At 39.5% G+C, this 12,425-nt stretch overlaps 1 protein-coding gene across 1 annotated transcript in view; it reads right to left on the bottom strand.

Annotated features, from left to right (window-relative positions):
- mgat5 (alpha-1,6-mannosylglycoprotein 6-beta-N-acetylglucosaminyltransferase) overlaps positions 1 to 9,792 on the bottom strand; it is a 63,049-nt gene extending 53,257 nt beyond the window's left edge. The window contains exon 1 of the mRNA XM_083550674.1: positions 9,583 to 9,792. The gene's annotated coding sequence lies outside the window, so the exon portion shown is untranslated. The remainder of the gene's footprint in view (positions 1 to 9,582) is intronic.
- Positions 9,793 to 12,425: the final 2,633 nt, after the last annotated feature.

Raw genomic sequence — 12,425 nt, 5'->3', positions numbered from 1 at the left:
TTTACCACCCAGTGAAGGACAGCTGTTGGCAGGGCGCTGATGGGTGCGGCACAAACACACACTAATGACCGATCCCAAAAGACTAGACAGATGGTACCTGAATGATCAGCGAGCATTTTCAATGCTTTGAACTGCTAAGGCTTTAATGTGAATTGAAGAGATGATGTTGAGGAAGTAAAGCAAGCAAAGTCATCACAATCTGGAATGCCGAGTTAGCAGCAAAGCTATCATCAATGTAACAAGCAAGAGGTCAAGTTACTCACAAGTGGGTCATTATGAAATGATTCGCATTATCCCAAAATAAGGACAGGCTTTTCTTTAGATTTACAATCCCAGCATTTAGCACATGCAAGATCTCATTTATACAAGTGAGCATTTGATGGATAAGGGCCTTGTTTATGGGCCCTGGGGAGCTTTTTATACTGGGATTTAAACCCACAAACCAATAAGCCACCACAAGAAATTTTGGACTTTTTACAAATCTTTTTGGTTTCATCAGACTGCTACTTCTATATTCCACAAAGAGTTCAAGTACGTACAAATTCTATTTGGTGAAAGGTATCGATCAATAAAGAGGAACTAAATATACCAGTAAATAGTGGTTTGCCCGATAGTGGATTGTCTCGATGGCTAGATTGGATCGTGCTTTCCGAAAATCGATTAATTGAGTTTTTAAAATGGATACTGGATTAAAACAATTATAACACCCCACGCAAAAAAGTACTGAATTTAGTTAAAAAAAAAAAAACAATACAGAATCATATAAAATGTGCTTAATGAAAAAAATATGGACATATTAATTATATAAACAAATATTGAGGCTATTCAATGTCATGCATTCGAACGGAAAAAGAAACACTCCAAATAAATAAAAGCAATTACATCCAAAATGAATAAAAAAAATCATTTAAAAAAAGAGAGACAGTCAAATAAACAGCACGTGGTTACAGTTATTCGCCTTTAGAGGCCGCTCTCGTTCTGCAACCCGGAAAAACTGTGGGTATGGATTTTTCTAATAGCCGATACCAGCAATCGATTATCGGCGGGGATAAAAATTTATGAATCATTCGAGCTTTACAATGAACAACGTGAGGGCCATCATAAACAAGTGGGGCAACACAGTGATATTACAAAAAACAGGAAACCTTCCAGAAAATTCCCAAAAATAACAAGACAAAAATAGAATTTGTAATCACAGAGGCTGCCAAGACACCAACAAAAACCTTAAAGGAGCAGCAGATATATCGGTAGAGTACATTCATATTCATATCATATATTTAAATGGCTCAGCTATAAAGTTGTGTGGCTAAAACTAACAACAACAACAAAAAAGATTCATGCTCAACACAATCACGCCAAACCATGTGGCAAACTTGATAATGGTCTAATATAACCAATTTCAAAAAGCATGTATGAAGCAAAAAAATCAGTGAAAGAATATCTGAAGAGCTACAAAAACCAGTTGATTTACATGCAAAATGTGTCTTCAAGAAGCTGAAGATGTAAAAGAATTGTACATTTCAGCATCACAATGGCTCAAAGCATGAGCCCTGAACTGAATCCAAAACAATCTGCAAAGGGGGTGACCTGGAGCAGGCGGACAGTGTGGGGGGAAAAGAAATCGAAATAACCCAGAAGGACTGAACGGTGCAATAAAATCAAAGGGTGGCTGAACAAAATACGGGGTGTGCACACTTGCTAGACTATTGTAATTTTGACAAAAACCTGGCAAGCAAAGCAGAACTATGTAAACTCTATTGCTCTACTACATATGATTCAGGCATCATTCGGACCAGAAAAGCCTGTTCTACGACGCCTCTCCTCCCACAACTTATATAATTTTGGCTAAAGTGTAGCCTACAGTCTAACCTGTTTACAGTAGCGACACACTGTGGGCGTGTCTCTGTTTATTCAAGTATGTGCGGCATTTATGGCGAGGCGAGAGCAAGACGAGTTTCTCAAAGTGTAAATATGCTCATTATTTCACTTTAGTTGAGCATAAAGACCTTTTAGTCAAATGTAAGCTGTGTCTTTCTGGTTCGAAGGTCGTATCTACTGCGATAAACAGCAACTCCGATATGTCGAAGCTCCTCCAGAAACTCCAAACGAAGCTAGAAGCTAACCCAGTGTTCTGTTGTACATTGTTAATAGTTTTCATACTAACACAACAGCTTTTATGATGCAGAAGCCACTTTAGTTTTTGATTCTGAATATATTATTCAATTACTTTTGTTATTTGTTTCAGAAATCGAAATTCGGTTTGTGCTGGTCTGACTTTAATAAAATAGTGTTTAAAAATGACTTTGTGTTTAAGTCAGTTTTGTGTTTGTAGACCATAACGCATAAAAGAGCATTAATGGGAACATTAAAGAACGTTCTTTAAAAAAGTAACTAAAAAGTTACTTTTAACAGTAACGCATTACTTTTTTGGTGTAAGTAATCAACAAAGTAATTGAGTTACTTTTTGAATGAAGTGACTAGTAACTGTAACACTGGTCACGAGTGCGTGGGAAGCCACGGCAGGTCCAACCGGTCGGATCACACAGAATAGCTACTGTAGGCCGAATTGCTGAAAAAGTTGGTGGAAAGGTCTGAGAAAACACAGTGCATCAGCTTGCCGTCTATGCGGCGGGGGTACCCTAGGACACCTTCAAAGGTCTTGTGGAGTCAATGCCTTGGCCTCGTTTTTTAAGAATAAGGGGAACCTACCTGATAGTAAGCGGGTGTTTTTAAAGCTGATGAACAACTACATGTTCTTGGGTGTTCGGATAAGTGTTTAAAAAAGCAAAGTGGAGATTGTATTTATTTGTATAATTTGTATAACTTGTTCTACCGCTGCAAAAAAGGAAAACTTCTTCATAGGACCACGACATTCTCGAATCCACATTTCCAGCCCTAGCTAGAGAAAGTCGGACAAATTTTTTAGCTTGATTTTTGATCAAGAATCACACAACGTCTAGGACTCAACCTTAAAAAAAGCCATAAATCACTTTGAAAGTAATTATGCGAAAATTCCTGTTTCCTTTACGCATCCAGATAACCGCATCCTCGTTTTTAGTCTAGCTACTCCTTACTCAGACTAGTTCAGTACCGCGTTCGTTTTTCTTTTACATTATGTTAAATACGCGCAACCCCGAAAACATGGAGTGCGAGTATGCGTGCGAGAGACCGAGAACCCCCTCCCGTTTTACATACTATTCAAATTCGCTTACCTCACCCACGTCAAAAGCATTTGAATGTAACAAGCAAACGTGCTAGAAACATATCTAAACAAACTATTTAGTACACTAGCAGGGAATTTAGTATAAGTATTAAGCAAACCTAGAGAAGAAAATATTCATTCACTCATTTATTTTTGGCAATTTAAAAGTGAAGAGTTTTTTTTTTTTTTTTTGGGGGGGGGGGGGGGGGGGTTCCTTCCTTTTTTCAGTAAAAACGTGGACACAGCCGGAGGTCAGCGTTGCCAACAAGTGGACGGAATTTGCTTTTCTTTTTCAGGGTTTACATTGCTTTATTAACTCGGGTGTGATTTTAGCTAGTACCATGATATTTGTCCATTTTTTTATACACGATCTGTTAAATATTAGAATTTCTCAGAGAATATTCCAAAATTGCAATTAATAGGATACAATTTTTTTTATTTGACTAATACTTTAATATAATCTCACCATATATATGTGTGTGTGTGTGTGTGTGTGTGTGTGTGTGTGTGTGTGTGTGTTTGTGTGCGCGTGCGTGCATGCACTAAAGAAGCTCAGGCACCAAACAATTGTCTACTCCCAGTATAGAAACCAGGCCTTTTGTGTAAACGCAGGTTAGACAGCACACACACTTACACACACGCACAGGGCTACGGACAATGCAAAACTACTTATCATATAGAAAGGGGAAACAAGGTTTACATCAGAGCACTATCCTTTCATCTACGAACACACACCAGCGCCTTCACTCTGACGTGCATTTTAAGAAAGAGGAGGAACAAAGATCTGTTCAAATACAAAGTAAAATCAACAAATAACCATGCAAACCCCTATAAAGCCTTATAACATTGATAGAAGGTGACAATTGAAATGTTTGAACACACACGAAAAAAAAAAAAGGTTGATTTCCTGAGGTGGCTTTGGTTAACACCTTATAGAAAACGGATAATCGTAAAAGTTCCTCAGTTGCACTTTGAATACTTTATAACACTCGTTTGTTTAAAATAAATAAATAAATAAATGAATTAAATTGTAATTAAAAATTTTTTTACACAGTTATTGAGTGGAAAACAAGACTGGTGCGTTCTACATCAGGTTCTACAGAGCATACAGAATATTTAAGGGCTCCTCAAGCAGGTGGATCTGGTTAAGCTTCATTACTGAGGATTCCCACACTAATTAATGGCCACGCTTTTTCTTTTTTCCTTTGTATATTGTGCACATGGTTGAATGTAAAGTGGCTCGAAGTGATGAGCAGGAAATCATTTCACACAAAGCTTTACTTAATGACTGTCAGTTTAACATTTACGACTCTTTACACCCTCCCCACACACACACACACACACACACACACACACACACACACACACACACACACACACACACACACACACACACACACACACACACACACACACATCTAAGAAATGCATCAAATGTAAAACCGCTCTGATAAATCAGTAGATAATCCGTTTTTCTGTGTGTCAAATCCGATAGTTAAAAGGTCAGTAACTGAAGGTCTAATTACAGAATCTCAGACCAGACAAAGACATTATAAAAAAGCATTTATAAAAAAATTATAGTCACAAAAAAAACTGTTTAAATGTAATTAAATGAAATATAAAAAAATCTAATATATGTACTGTATATATATATATATATAAGATTTTTTTTTATATTATTTTTTTATATTTGAGTATATTAAAAAAAACTGCATACAAATCTAAACACATACTGCATATGATATGATAAAATATAAAGCCACTTCAAATACATAATCACAAATAAAAAAATAAAAAAAATAAAATAAAGAAAAAGAATTGACTCGAATTGAGGTCGTGAGTTGACAAAGAAAATTGAGGGAAAAAAGGAAAAGTCATCCAAGTTGGCTATAAATTATTACACATTGATGGAGCTCTGAATACAGAAAGACCCACACACACACGCACGCACACACACACACACACACACACACACACACACACACCCCAAAATTAGACTTTCAATCTGACTTTAAATAAATAATTGAGCATTTCATGTCTAACTCGCACAGGGAGCTCTTTTCCTGTCTCACTGAAAGAACAGGATCTTCTTTCATTTTTCAATGTTATATTATATTTCAAAGTTGAAATATAGTGCTATAAATAGTCCATAGTTCTGCGATACGTCGTGTTCACGTAGAAATCGGAAGCGTTCGAAAAAAACGAGGAAATTCGAAACAGTAAAAGTGTAGTGCATCTACTGAAAAAATATAAAAAATTTAAAAAAGAAAGAAAAATGAGATGATAATGATATATATATATATATATATATATGTGTGATTATTTATCATTATTTGTACTTCAGCACAAATTCTAGACTCCAATTGAGCTAAAGGTGCTAAACTATTTTTGTTTTCTGGGAACCTTTTCGAAAGAAGAGCGCCACGTTTTTTTTTTTATTTTAATTTTTTTTTACCATCGTCATGGAATTTTTTATTTATTTATTTATTTTTTACACACACAATGACGGGTGACATTCCGGCTTCTAAGGAGTTCACTGACCTTGAACATAATTAACCAGTTCAGCGGGAGTTTCATGCCATCGAGGGCAACTTGAAATAGATACGATGTACACAGTTGAATTTGTTTGACAACCTTAAGTGATTTCCTACCAGCCCACGATCTTCCATTCCATATTCGATACACACGCACACAAAAGGTATTGGGACGCCTGACTTTTCCAGCCGTATGTGGTCAAATTGTTACCCCGAGAAAAAGTCTTAGGCAACACTTGGACAGGACACCTTTGGATGTGGCAGTTTAAATTTTCCCCTTCTGCTCTATGAAGATAATGCTTTTGGAATGGAAAATCTAGAGGAATATCTTCCCACAAGAGTGGAGGTTTTTTTTGATGTTCGTAATATGGCCCCCAGAGTTGTTTCGCCGACCTTCTGGAAACGTTTTTAGAAACGTTCGGGTGAAAGGCTGCTCGGAGGAAGGCATGCGAGAGGAAGACCGAAAGCTTTTTATAACCCATAGATACAATCTTCATGCAGGAATGCTTTAAAGGGCAAGCCAGAAGAATTGTAGGTGTGTGTGTGTGTGTGTGTATGGGGTGGGAATGACAGATGGAAAAAAAATAATAATACAAAATTGAACAAACCCCCAAAATGTTCATCAGCGATCTGGAATGTTCCGAAGAACTTTGCAAGAACATTCTCCGTTTTCTGGAAGCACATTGCGCAAAGCTCGCGTCCGTCTATTCGACGCGGTCTTGTGGTTTTTGGCCGCACGCATCGACCCAGGCGCTTTGGCTCTCCGTGTTGAGCGCCATTTTCGCCGTCGATATTTTAAAAGCTCTTGATTTGATTAAGCCGCGAGCGAGCCGGCCCGAGGGGGTTGAGTCATTTCCAGGCTTTGAAAGCCGAGCGCATCTCACCCTGCCGGAGTCCTGGCTTCAAGAAGAAATATCTAAACACACTATGGAGCAAAATTATTGGGACACCTAACATTTACAGCCATATGTGGTTCTCTCTTTTTTTCCCCCCAGAACCTAAACCTGTTCCAGCACGACTATGTCCCTGTGCACAAAGCCAGCTCCATGGCCTTAGAGCTCTAAAACTCAACTTCTATTGAACTTGGTGAACTGGAACCCCCAGGCCTTGTAGGTGAATGAGCACAAATCTAGTGGAACATCTTTCCAGAAGAATGGAGGGCATTTCAGGAGATGGAGAACACTCGAGAATCCCCGTTATGAGCGATCTGGAATCGGCCAAAAATTCGGCTCGTCTAACAGCCCCCAAGGACCAATCTAAGAAACCGCTGCCTTGAGTCCCGTGTTTCACTCGTGGTCCAAGCGATTTCTGTGTCTGATAAGATTGAGAACAACGACGGGTGGAGCCGAGGAGCCGGATGGGGCGTGCGGCAGAGGGGCTGTGAGGGTTGTGTGGGCATCTGTGATGTGATCGGGATCGCTCTAAACCTCGTAAAATCCCTTAAAATGTCACGTTTGGTATACGCCGTTTGGACGCACTTATACCTACGCCGCTTTTTAAACAGGTGCCACCACAACAAGAGAAACACCTTCCCCGTGACCGGACAAGAGGAAGAAACACTTGCGGTGTCCGTGTGGAACAAGGCCGCCAAGCCGCGAACCAGTACCGAGCCTCAGAGAAAAAAAATAAAAACGTGGAAAAGATGCCTGAGCGAATGTCCCGCAGTTGTTGGTCGCAATTTTTTTTTTACACAAAAAATAATAATTCAATTAGTTAAATGAAAATCCCAATTATTCTATAGTAACTCTATTAACTTATAAATAATTTCTCAAAGCAACTGTTCAGAAATAAAGCGTCTATAGGGCTGTATAAAAGAAGAGATGAAAGTTTGCTCCTTGTAATTGTACGTTTATCCCTAATGATGGAATCAGTGGTGGGTCTGGCAAACTCCCTGAGACTTCATGAGGAAGAACTCTTAAAAGGAAGCAGACTTGAAGTAAATCCATCCTCATCTGGGTGGCACCATTGGGAATGCCCATTTATTACAGTTCCATCAAAGAAGGAATGTATTATGGTGTGCTGAGCTCTATTATAATTGTACAAATTGAGGTCTTTGAACAAAATTAAGGTAAGGTGAGTGACTCCAGTCACTCGTTCACAAACTCAATACACCATGAAAAGGGTTTTTCCAATGGGCCGAACCACGAGCGCAAACAGAAACGTCTACAGGGCCCAAACAAAATCATGAGCTGATCATCACCAAGCCCAAAGTATACCACGGAACTTAAATGCAGTAGCAGCCCATGCATTTTACACCTAGACCTTCAATGGTGTCTTATGTGAACAAATTCACCTCCCAATACCACCAGAAGCAGAAACCAATGAAAGCGGTCGAAAAGACATACGTCGTCCTCAAGCAGAAGCATCGATATTAACTTTCTTTTTTTTTTTATCGGCTTCTCCCGTTAGGGGTCGCCACAGCGGATCCTCCGCACGTTTGATTTGGCACATGTTTTACGCTGGATGCCCTTCCTAACGCAACCCTCCCCAATTTATCCGGGCTTGGGACCGGCACTAAGAGTGGCTGGGGATGGTTCCCTGACCGGGAATCGAACCCGGGTCGCAGCGGTGAGAGCGCTGCATCTTAACCACTAGACCACTAGGGGACCTCAGAAGCATCGATATTAACCTTCTTAAAATCACCCTGTGGCATTTTTGTGCTTCTTTTTCCGCACATTACAATTTTCCTGGGGATTTAAAATGAGGGCAAATTGTGTGGGTTTTGTCCAAATTTCTACAGAAACGGAAACACGAAAGTATAAATAGTTCATGGAAATGGTTCGTCTCGAAAGTGTATCTGCGACCAAATCGGTTTCTTCTCCAGCAGAACGGTTCCTTCTCCTCCTCGGTCCGACCATCCAATCAAAGACCGTGAAAATGTTACTGTACGCCTGCTAGAGGGCCTCAGAGTAATCTGATTGGCAACACCTTCCAGCAACATGGATCTGAATCTACAAAGAGCTCACGCACGTCATAGTATATACAAGGCAAGTTGGTGATTCTGAGAAAGTCTTACTATCCCTGAATCACTCCAGGACATGATTATGATAATCGTACATTAAATGACTCCAGGCCTAACAATCATGACCTCAACATCTCGTAAACACCAAAGAGAAGCTGAACGGTGCAAACCAGTATCCTCCTCAAACCAGTATTCTACCAAACACCATGCCACCAGCAGGCTCGGAATCACCAGACTCGCACCTCAACGTCAATTTAGTCACATCCAGGTGCGAGGAAACCGGGAAAAACCCAGAGGAAACCTCCCCCCCCCCCCGGACACAAACCCGAGGTCAAACCAGAGGTTCCTCGGAAGCTGAAGCCCCACACTTCTACTTCAACCATCTAAAAGCACAAGCAGTGGTAAAACCCATGACTGGAAATGTATGATGTCATGATGCTCCAAAATGATGATGATGGTTGTAACGTGCACACCTGCTCTCCTATATGATGAGGATGAGCATTAAAAAAAAAAACACTACTAACAACTCAACTATGGAAGACATTGGAGAAAAGCTGGCCATCAGGTTGCATCTGGCACCAGGATACATTGGAAAAGCAGAACCTGGAGATCAATGACAAAGATCAGACCTTCTGCATGATCGTTGCACCTATTTGAACATAACCAGATCAGCTCGAGAATCAAACAACAAATCAGGAGTTTGTTTGTTTATTTGCTCATTTGTTTATTATACATAGCTCCTTTAATGATCAGGGATAAAAGGATACAGATACAGCAGCAGGTTCTGGAACACCGTAAGGCCAGGGACAGCAGCACCGCAGCACACTGCTCACGCTCACACACACACACACACACACACACACACAGCCAGTCGTCTCACTCACCTTTCTGTCCTCGTTTTAAGACCGATCCAGTGCGATTCAACGCCCTGCGTCTCCTGCTTCGGACGCCAAAATCCGCGGGTCTGCGGGATCACAGCGCAGTCGGACCGCTCGTGCGTGTATCTCCGTTTCACATTCAACAACATCCACAAGGGGAACGAAGGGAGCGTGGCGATTTTCGCAATCAGAGATTGAACGCAGCGGGGAGGAGGGAGGGAGCAATAGAGAATAAGGGATCGGGTCGATTTTCACAACAATAAACAAAAATGTGAAAAAGTGTCCCAACAGTCTTTATACACAAGGGAAAGTTATTTATTATATGTATATTTATTATATTGATCTTAAATCTTTTTTTTTTTTTTTTTTTTTGGAATATACACATATATAAAACATATACAACATAATTTATGATCCTGCCTCTGGAACATACTCTCGTGTGCCAAACACACAGAAAACAAAAAACACCGATCACGAGGAAACAATTATGTCGAGATCGCGAGAAAATGAACTCGTGATCTTTAAAAGGCAAGAAAGAAAGAAGTATTATAATGCATGGCCTCTTAGGACTTACGTAAAACCCCAAAAGAGAACAATGAGATGAATAGTCTTAAAAAAAAAAATAAAAATAAAAAAATTTTAAATAAAAAAAAAAACCTCCACAAACTACTATGCTATTTAACATTACATCATAATCCGACGGAAGGTTCAAGGAGAGTATGCGTCTTGGGGGACACTGGACTCAGACCTCGGCGCCAATTTAGTCACGTAAACGCACCGCATATTTTTGTGAGGCAGGAGGAAAACGAAAATCCCAGAGAAAACCTTAGAGACAAACCTGAGATCAGACCAATGCCTCTCAAACTGATGCGTTGACATGATGATGGATAGATGTGGGTTTAAAAAGGACACCTGACTCTTCCAACCATATGTATTACTTACACCACACAGTTTCAGCACGACAGTGCCCCTGTGCACAAAGCCAGCTTCATGAAAATATGCTTTACATGGATTGGAGTGGAAGATCTTGAGTAACCTGCTACAGCGCTCCAACTCCAACCCTATTAAACAAAATAAACTGTAACACTGAATTCACCCAGGCCTTCTCACGTCACCTACATTGGTACCTGGCATTACTAACGCCCATGTGGCTGAATCATCTTAATAATAAATCTTTGGAAATCTTTGAAAGCACACTCCAAAATCTAGTCAAACATCTTTCTGGCAGAGGATTAGAACAGCAAACAGGGAGTAAATATGGAATGAGAGGTTAAAAAAAATGCACAAACTTTTAATTTTGTTATACATATAATACACATCTGAGTGGATGCACAAAAGTACCCAAGAAAAACAGTGTATACAATAATATACATATATATATAGTAAGTAAAAAAAAAAAAAAAAAGATTGAAATGATGAACCAACGACTGGATGCGGTCTGGGATGCCTGGGTTATTTTCACACCTTTATATTTGTTATAACAAAACAACTGGTTGGTGATTCCACTTCAGTTTAACATCTAAAAAAAGATTTATTCATATACTGTATTAGAATCCAGACCTGTCCAATAAGCCTTTTAGTCTGTGGTACACTTTCACTATACTTCCCTCAAATGTCATGATAAATCACGAGGAACCCTAACGAGAAAACAGTGAATTGTTTGTGTTTGTCGCCATCTGCTGGATGTGGTTAAAATTGCATCATTAAAGCTCGTCACGTGGCTGTAAAGGAACTGACATTCACACGTTCTTTCAAAATCCGACATCAATCAGTTGCTATTCGGGTTTTTTTGGGGGGTTTTATTCTTCAAAAAAAAACCAGATTTTTAGGACTGAAGCAGCTATATGTGAGAATTAGAACAAGGAAGGAAGGAAATGACCTGTGTGTGTGTGTGTGTGTGTGTGTGTGTGTGTGTGTGTGTGTGTGTGTGTGTGTGTGTAATGGCTTCCTTCACATCATTCTCATTACACCATCACTGAAATCTTGTGGTATTGCTCACCAGTTTAGTTATTTGAAAAACACCGATTCGATCTATTTCATGCGATTTCAAGGCGATTTCACAGCTAGATGACATTCGAGCGATTTGGGGTACTCCAAAATAGCCTCAAATGAAGCGTGGATTAGACTCAGTTGTCATTCTGAACAGTCTGCAGAAAGAGGAACAATGATCACAAGACTGAAAAGGAAATGCGAAGGAAATGAAATTTGAAATTTAGCTGCGAGACAAGACAGGCTTAAAAAAAAAAAAAAAAAAAAAATGCTGAGTCAAAGGAGTTTCACTGGTACAGCCGATATGACTTTTTTTTTTAGGACGTTTCATCATTAAAAAGACAAATGGTGCTTTCAGTCTGATGGTGTGTATATTATTGTTGAAGCACAAGGACACTATAATGGGTGTATAATAAAAATCTATGTCAAATTTTCATGTTTGAGGTGAACAGAAGCAAACTTTACCACAATTTTCTACAAAAGGACATCGTTTCTGATTCCAGGACAAGATAAGGTTTAAACTGAAGCATTCGGAGGTCTTAGGAAAGTAAGATCCGCAACTGGGAATGGAAATTCCCAAGCATAATAAACACTGATACTAACACTCAACAAACGTGGGCTCCCCTTTAAGCAGCTGAATAAGGATCTAAAAAAAAAAAAAGTGTATTATTAGCGACTGGAACTAAATACCAGAAAACTGAGGAGGTAAAGGCAAGGATTTGCAGGAAGGTTTAGCTGATACCGGGAGTGCTGATGCAGGGCTCTGCCATTCCTTAATCTCGATAAACACCAGAAACAAAGGCTGTGAACTGATCTAGTCGAAATGGAAATCTTTATCCTCAAGCACCAAAAGGTACACT

Source organism: Silurus aristotelis, assembly GCF_946808225.1.
Source record: "Silurus aristotelis genome assembly, chromosome: 9".
In the NCBI taxonomy this organism is placed as follows: domain Eukaryota; kingdom Metazoa; phylum Chordata; class Actinopteri; order Siluriformes; family Siluridae; genus Silurus; species Silurus aristotelis.
This window is presented reverse-complemented; position numbering and strand designations above follow the sequence as displayed.